This window comes from Suncus etruscus, chromosome 3 (assembly GCF_024139225.1).
Source record: "Suncus etruscus isolate mSunEtr1 chromosome 3, mSunEtr1.pri.cur, whole genome shotgun sequence".
Lineage (NCBI taxonomy): Eukaryota > Metazoa > Chordata > Mammalia > Eulipotyphla > Soricidae > Suncus > Suncus etruscus.
In genome coordinates, this window is record NC_064850.1 from 66695393 (window position 1) to 66703159 (window position 7767).

A 7767-nucleotide genomic window follows, 5' to 3' on the forward strand; every position below is an offset into this window, starting at 1 on the left:
CAAACTTGGCTTTACAATCATCTTTGATGGTTCGAGACCCGCAGGTGCCTTCCAGTCCTTTAAAAAAAAGTATGGGACTGGGAGATAGGAGAGTAGGTAAGGTGCTTGCCTTGCAAGTGTGCCAACCCTGTTTCAGTCCCTGGAACCTCATATGATTCCCCAGCCTGGCCAGGAGTGAACCCTGAGCGTGGGCCAGATGTGGCAAATAAAAAGTGTTCATTCCTGACATTAAACAGCACAGGTTTAGGACAAATACTATATATAATACAGGCTCTGTAGAAAAACTGCACGTCTCTCCAAGCCTGAAAATAGTTTTATTGGAATTTGTTTACTTGATTTTTGGCCACACCCAGTGGCTCTCAGGTGCCACTTTTTTTTTTCTGGTTTTCGGGCCACACCCGTTTGATGCTCAGGGGTTATTCCTGGCTAAGCACTCTGAAATTGCCCCTGGCTTGGGGAGAACATATGGGATGCCGGGGGATCAAACCGTGGTCCTTTCCTTGGCTAGCGCTTGCAAGGCAGACACCTTACCTCTAGCGCCACCTCGCTGGCCCTCAGGGGCCACTTTTATAGCTCTGTTCTTGGGTTTGTTTCCAGTGATTCTTGGTGCTAATGGGGCTATGTGGTGGTAGGATTGAACCCAGGCAAAGTATGTGCTCAACTCACTGAGTTATCTCTGACTCTTGTGGATTTTTTTTCCTTTTGTCTATTTGTATGTTTGTTTGTTTTTGTTTGGGGGCCACACCCAGCAGTGCTCAGGGCTTATTTCTGGCTCCTTGGAACTTACTCCTGGTTTTGCACTCAGAAATTACTCTTGGCAACCAGTAAGATTCTAGTCTAGGGCCGGGCGGTGGCGCTGGAGGTAAGGTGCCTGCCTTGCCTGCGCTAGCCTAGGACGGACCGCGGTTTGATCCCCCGGTGTCCCATATGGTCCCCCAAGAAGCCAGGAGCAACTTCTGAGCGCATAGCCAGGAGTAACCCCTGAGCGGCACAGGGTGTGGCCCAAAAAAACAAAAAACAAAAAAAAAAAAGATTCTAGTCTAGGCTCCTGCCTAAGATATGGTTTTTTGTTTGTTTGTTTGTTTTGTTCTTTTTATTTTTGGTTCACACCCGGCCACTCAGGGGTTACTCCTGGCTATGGGCTCAGAAGTCGCTCCTAACAGGCTCAGGGGACCATATGGGATGCCAGGATTTGAACCACCATCTGTCTTGGGTTGGCCACATGCAAGGCAAATGCCCTACAGCTGTGTTATCGCTCAGATTCTGGCCTAGGATTTGTACAAAAACCAAGATCTCTAATTCCAGAGGTCTGACTTTGACAACCGTGACTGAACAGAACTTCTGGAACCATAAGGAAACACTCTATACTAGGCTTAATTCTAGGATCTGTGCAAAAACCAAGATCACTAATAACAAAACCAAGATCACTAATTACAGAAGACTAACTACAACAACCATGATAGAGCAGAACTTCTAGAACCATAAAGAAAGACTCTAACCTAGCTTAGTCCTAGGATCTGTGCAAATACCAAGATCTCTAATGACAGAGGACTGATTTAGTCAGCCACAACTGAGCAGAACATTTCCTGACACCATAAAAACACTTTGGGATCCAATAATGAGCAATGTCCAGAGCCTGTAGTTGTTACCATGACAGTATGCTTCAGGAGTGGAGAAACCCTGTATCTCTTGGTCCAAGGGAATTCCCTTTCCTATATTTCAAATACTTACTGTGCCTATGCAAAAAAAATTGCCACACTAGCTTTCCCCCTGGTTTTTTTCTTTCCCTTTCTTTTTTTCTTTCTTATTATTGTTGTTTTGTTGTGTTTTTTTGTTGCTGTTGTATTTTTTTGCTGTTGCTGGAGTTTTTTGTTTTGATCCAACAGAACCACAGAACTTGAATCATCTTGTTCTGCCTCATAAATTTAAGGGGAGAATGGATGATACCAGGAGCAAACAGTTGCTTGAAATTTGAGTGGAAATAAAAAATAAACAGATCTAAACACCAAACCCAAAGTCAACAACAACAGAATCAAGACCCTCAAGCTACACACAAAGGGGACCTGTTAAACTAGCAGTTTAGGAGGCAAAGAGGAAAGTATATAATGCATGCTGGGAACAGGGGTGATAGGAGGACAACAGTGGTAGTGGGAATGGCCCTCATTCACTGTCACTATGTACCACCTTAAATATAATGTGAAAGACTTTTCATTAACATTGGTCACAATAAAAATTATAAAAAAAAAGAAAGAAATTACTCCTGACAGGGGGAACATATGCCAAAGATCGAAGATCAGCTGCACTGAAGGCAACCCCCTTAACTGCAGTGCTATCGCTCCAACCCCCACTTTTTCTCCCACCCTCAATGCTGGGGATAAAACCCAGGATCTTACACATGCCTAGACCCTACGTAAATAATATTCTGTGACCAAAAATTAAAAAAAATGATTCTCAATGCCTCTGTATTTATTTACAGCAGTTTGTTTTCTAATTTTAAATTAAATACCTGGGTGCCTATAACCACATGGAGGCAGTATAGTCTTATTACAGGCTCAAGATTTCAGGCCTAAAAATGCTTGAAAATTAACAAATGCTAAATACATCAGTCACTATAGAAGTTACTTTTTTCCTATCTGTAAGATCCTTTCTTTCTCTGAAACAGTCAAAACAATTTTGTTCTGTCTTGAAAACATCTGTGTTAAAATTATTTTCTCTTTTATTTGTCATTCTAGTAAATTAACTTTTATCTTTAGCACCCAGTCATTTCTTGTGCTTCCAAGCTCTGGCTTTAAAACTCACCTTTTCTTGGAGCCGGAAAGATAGCACAGTGGTAGTGCGTTTGCCTTGCACTCAGCCGATCCAGGACAAATGGTTCAAATCCCGGCATCCCATACGGTCCCTGTGCCTGCCAGGAGCGACTTCTGAATGCAGAGCTAGAAATAACCCCTGAGCATCGCCAAGTGTGACCCAAAACACACACACACACACACACACACACACACACAAAAACACTTTACTGTTTCTTGGGACAGGAGCTATACTACAGCAGGCAGGGTTCTTTGCCTTGCACATGGCAAACCCAGGTTTGATCCTTGGCACCTCATATGCTCCAAGCCCTATCAGGAGTAACCACTGAGCACCACAGATTGTGACCCCAAACCCAAAAATAATTAAATAAAAATAGGGGCTGGAGAGATAGCACAACAGTGGGACATTTGCCTTGCATGCAGCCAACCCACAACAGACAGTGGTTCGATTTTTGGCATCCCATAAAGTTCCCGGAGCCTGCCAGGGGCGATTTCTGAGCGCAGAACCAGGAGTAAGTCCAGACTACACCAAATCTAATATAATTAACTATTTTAATAAGCAAAAATACAAAAAAAAAAGCAAAAATACTTGATATCCACCCTAATAGAGGACATCATGGTCATCACCATGAACGAGGAGGGTGGGAGGAGAGGAGTGAATGAGAACCCCTGAGAGTAGAGAACCCCTGAGTGCTGCTGGATGTGATCCCCTCCAAAAAAAGAAAATAAATAAATAAAAATAAAACCCAACTGTTCAATGAGTGATAAAGATACAGTAATCTAAATACACAATGAAATATTACACAGTTCTAAAAAAAAAAAAGAAGAAGAAGAAGAAATCCAGCTTTTTTTTTTTTTTTTTTTGGTTTTTGGGTCACACCTGGCAGTGCTCAGGGGTCATTCCTGGCTCCAGGCTCAGAAATTGCTCCTGGTAGGCACAGGGGACCATATGGGGCGCCGGGATTCGAACCGATGACCTGCATGAAAGGCAAACGCCTTACCTCCATGCTATCTCTCCGGCCCCAAATCCAGCATTTTCTGCAAAGTCAAAGGGAGGAAAACTAATACAAAATGACCTCACTCGGGGCCGGTGAGGTGGCACTAGAGGTAAGGAGTCTGCCTTGCAAGCGCTAGCCAAGGAAGGACTGTGATTCGATCCCCCAGCATCCCATATGGTCCCCCAAGCCAGGGGCAATTTCTGAGCACTTAGCCAGGAGTAACCCCTGAGCATCAAACAGGTGTGGCCCCCCCAAAAAAAATGACCTCACTCATTTGTGGAACACAAAGAAACATAAGGAATGGCCAATACAATAGCACAGTGGGAACAAAGGACACTTGCATGCGACTGACCGGATTCTATCCCAGTCCCCCAAGCCTACCAGGAGTAGATTTCTAAGTGCAGAGCCAGGAGTAACCCCTAAGCATCGCTTGGTGTAACAAAAATAATAATAATAAAAAAAATAAGGGAGTAATGGACAATAATAACAGGCCCTGAGAATCTGCCTGCAGAACTAAGTTGCTGTTGGAGTGAATGGTGAGGAGGAACCACTGTGCTGGATGGAGGGATGAAGCTCTGATTGATTATGGGTGTTGGGGCCTGAAACACTGCTAATAACTCTGTTCCTCAGAATATAAATATTGTATTCCTGAAGCAGTAATAGAAACACAGGTCTAACTTTCTTTCCCATGTTTTTTTGGGGGGTGGGGTGGGGAGGAGGCAAACCTAGTGGTTCTCAGGGATCACTCCTGGCTGGGTTTTGGAGACCATATGAAGTACGGGGGTCCCATGCTAGGTAAGGAAGGTAAGCACCTTACCTGCTGTATTATCTCTCCATACCCAATGCAGTGCCTAACTTTAAAAAATAAGGGGTCAGAGTGATAGCGCAGCAGTAAGGCATTTGCCTTGCATGCAGCTGACCCAGGACAGACTGCGGTTTGATCCTTGGCATTCCATATGGTCCCCCAAGGCTCCAAGCCAGGAGTGATTTCTGAGCCCATAGCCAGGAGTAGCCCCTGAGCATCACCAGTTGTGGCTCCAAAATGAAAAAGAAAGAAAGAAAGAAAGAAAGAAAGAAAGAAGGAAGGAAGGAAGGAAGGAAGGAAGGAAGGAAGGAAGGAAGGAAGGAAGGAAGGAAGGAAGGAAGGAAGGAAGGAAGGAAGGAAGGAAGGAAGGGAAAAAGAAAGAAAGAAAGAAAGAAAGAAAGAAAGAAAGAAAGAAAGAAAGAAAGAAAGAAAGAAAGAAAGAAAGAAAGAAAGAAAGAAAGAAAGAAAGAAAGAAAGAAAGAAAGAAAGAAAGAAAGAAAGAAAGAAAGAAAGAAAGAAAGAAAGAAAGAAAGAAAGAAAGAAAGAAAGAAAGAAAGAAAGAAAGAAAGAAAGAAAGGGCCCGGAGAGATAGCACAGTGGTGTTTGCCTTGCAAGCAGCCGATCCAGGACCAAATGTGGTTGGTTCGAATCCCAGTGTCCCATATGGTCCCCCGTGCCTGCCAGGAGCTATTTCTGAGCACACAGCCAGGAGTAACCCTTGAGCACCGCCGGGTGTGACCCAAAAACCAAAAAAAAAAAAAAAACCAAAAACAAGAAAGAAAGAGAGAGAGAGAGAGAGAGAGAGAGAGAGAGAGAGAGGGAGGAAGGAAGGAAGGAAGGAAGGAAGGAAGGAAGGAAGGAAGGAAGGAAGGAAGGAAGGAAGGAAGGAAGGAAGGAAGGAAGGAAGGGAGAGAGAGAAAAAGAAAGAAAGAAAGAAAGAAAGAAAGAAAGAAAGAAAGAAAGAAAGAAAGAAAGAAAGAAAGAAAGAAAGAAAGAAAGAAAGGAAGGAAGGAAGGAAGGAAGGAAGGAAGGAAGGAAGGAAGGAAGGAAGGAAGGAAGGAAGGAAGGAAGGAAGGAAGGAAGGAAGAAAGTTCTATATTATTTTAGAATCTATCTTGAAAATAAATTCACAAAAGTAAAATTTGGGGCCAAAGCGTTAGATAGTATATCAGGTAGGGCAGTTGCCTTGGATGTGGACAACCCGGGTTCGATCTTCAGCATCCCATATAGTAGTCCCCCTGAGTGTCACCACGTGTGGCCCAAAACAAACCAACAAAACCAAAAAAAAAATTGTAAAACTCCTGTTTATTGAGCATACCTAAAGGGTCATTCATGAGTTAATTGTCTTTTCTAGTGCATCTTCTCTTCCTTCTTGAGCTCTCTCCATTCTTTCCTTTCCTCATTCATGGTGAATGACCAGTGTTCTCTGTGAGGGTGGTTATCAAGTATTTTTGCTTTTAAAATAGTTAACATGTAAGAATTGGTGTAGTCTGACTTAGTTCCCATGGGAAAACCCCTGATATGTTTGCCCCAGTTTGCCTATGAAAGGACTCACAGACACCATCAGCTAGACATGCACCATGCACTCTCCTCCTGGAGTCATCATTGCCTGGACCTAGTGTGCTCTGTGCTCTCCATACCTATCTCCCCTGCATTCCCTCACTCTCCACCAGGTTATGTTCCATAAAATCCAAAGTAGTTTTGGGGCTGGAGTGTATAGCTGGCAGGGTGCTTTTATTGCACATGGGTGACCTGGGTTCAATCCCTGGCAACCCGTCAAGTCCCCAGAGCCCTCAGGAGTTGATCACTGAGTATAAAATCTGGAATAGACCTGAGTACTGCCATGCGTGACCTCCAAAAAGCACCCACATCTTTTTAAAAATTATATCTCTGTATTTTATGCTTAGTTTATTCCCATGTCACAGTTTTTGCTTCTTTGCTTTCTTTTGTGATATCTCTTTCTTCTGTGCAACTTCCTTTTCAGATTTAAAAAGTGTCTGCTCTTTCTCAATTGGCATTGTCTCACTGTGGCAGGGTGATTTCATATACGGGTTAATATGCCTGTGAGTCTTGTAAGTTCTGTGGTGCATCTTGGGTTCTTTGCTCATCTGAATATGCTCAATGGCTAGAGAAGTAACATCTAAATCCTTGAGTTCAGCATTTTTTCTTTGCATTTTTAAGCCTGGGCAGTAAAAATTTAGCACTCTTTTTGGGCCAACAACCCTGTGTCCAGCCCCACTGTTTGGGCTGGATGCCCCTACCAATATGAACACTGCAACGCTGGATGGACACACACTACTTCTGCAGGGTGACATCCTTCAAATACTTAATGATAAAAAAAAATTAAAATAAAATACTTAATGATATCTGGATATGCCACCCGATAGCCTGAGCCATTTCTCAAGTATTCTTGATGTGACCACAAAGGTTTGAGCCTGGGCCCGGAGAGATAGCACAGCGGCGTTTGCCTTGCAAGCAGCCGCTCCAGGACCTAAGGTGGTTGGTTCGAATCCCGGTGTCCCATATGGTCCCCCGTGCCTGCCAGGGCTATTTCTGAGTAGACAGCCAGGAGTAACCCCTGAGCACTGCCGGGTGTGGCCCAAAAACCAAAAACCAAAAAAAAAAAAAAAAAAAAAAAAAGGTTTGAGCCTTTGGACTTGCATGATTTCATTGGGTTTTTGGAGGTCCAGCAAATGGGCACCTTCTCTGCAAGTCCACCTACTGCCATTCACAGAAGAGAAAGCAACCCACATTGTTTTACCTAACCTTCACCCAATAGCCCCTAATTGGGGAGAGGGTTCCCAAGAGAGTTCAATATAGTAAGAAATAATAGTTCAATAATAGTAAGAAATGATTACTTTGGACAATTGGGTTCTGAAAGGAGGGAAAGTGATATGCATGATACCACTTCGGTAACCATATTACATTCTACAGTGTTTAAAATGGGGGAAAAGGTGCCGGAGTGATAGCACAGTGGTTGGGCCTCTGCCTTGCACACAGCCAACCCAGAACGGATCTGGGTTTGGTTCCCAGAATCCCACATGGTCTCACAAGCCATCCAGGAGTGATTTCTGAGTGCAGAGCCAGGAATACTTCCTCTAAGCATTGCCAGAGGTGGCCCAGAGGAAAATAAATAAACAAAAATAAATAAAGGGGA

The 7767-nt window shown here is 43.6% G+C and overlaps 1 pseudogene; it reads right to left on the reverse strand.

Moving 5' to 3' along the window:
- Positions 1-6529: 6529 nt before the first annotated feature.
- Positions 6530-7338, reverse strand: LOC126004351 (60S ribosomal protein L17-like; annotated as a pseudogene).
- Between the last annotated feature and the right edge of the window lie 429 nt (positions 7339-7767).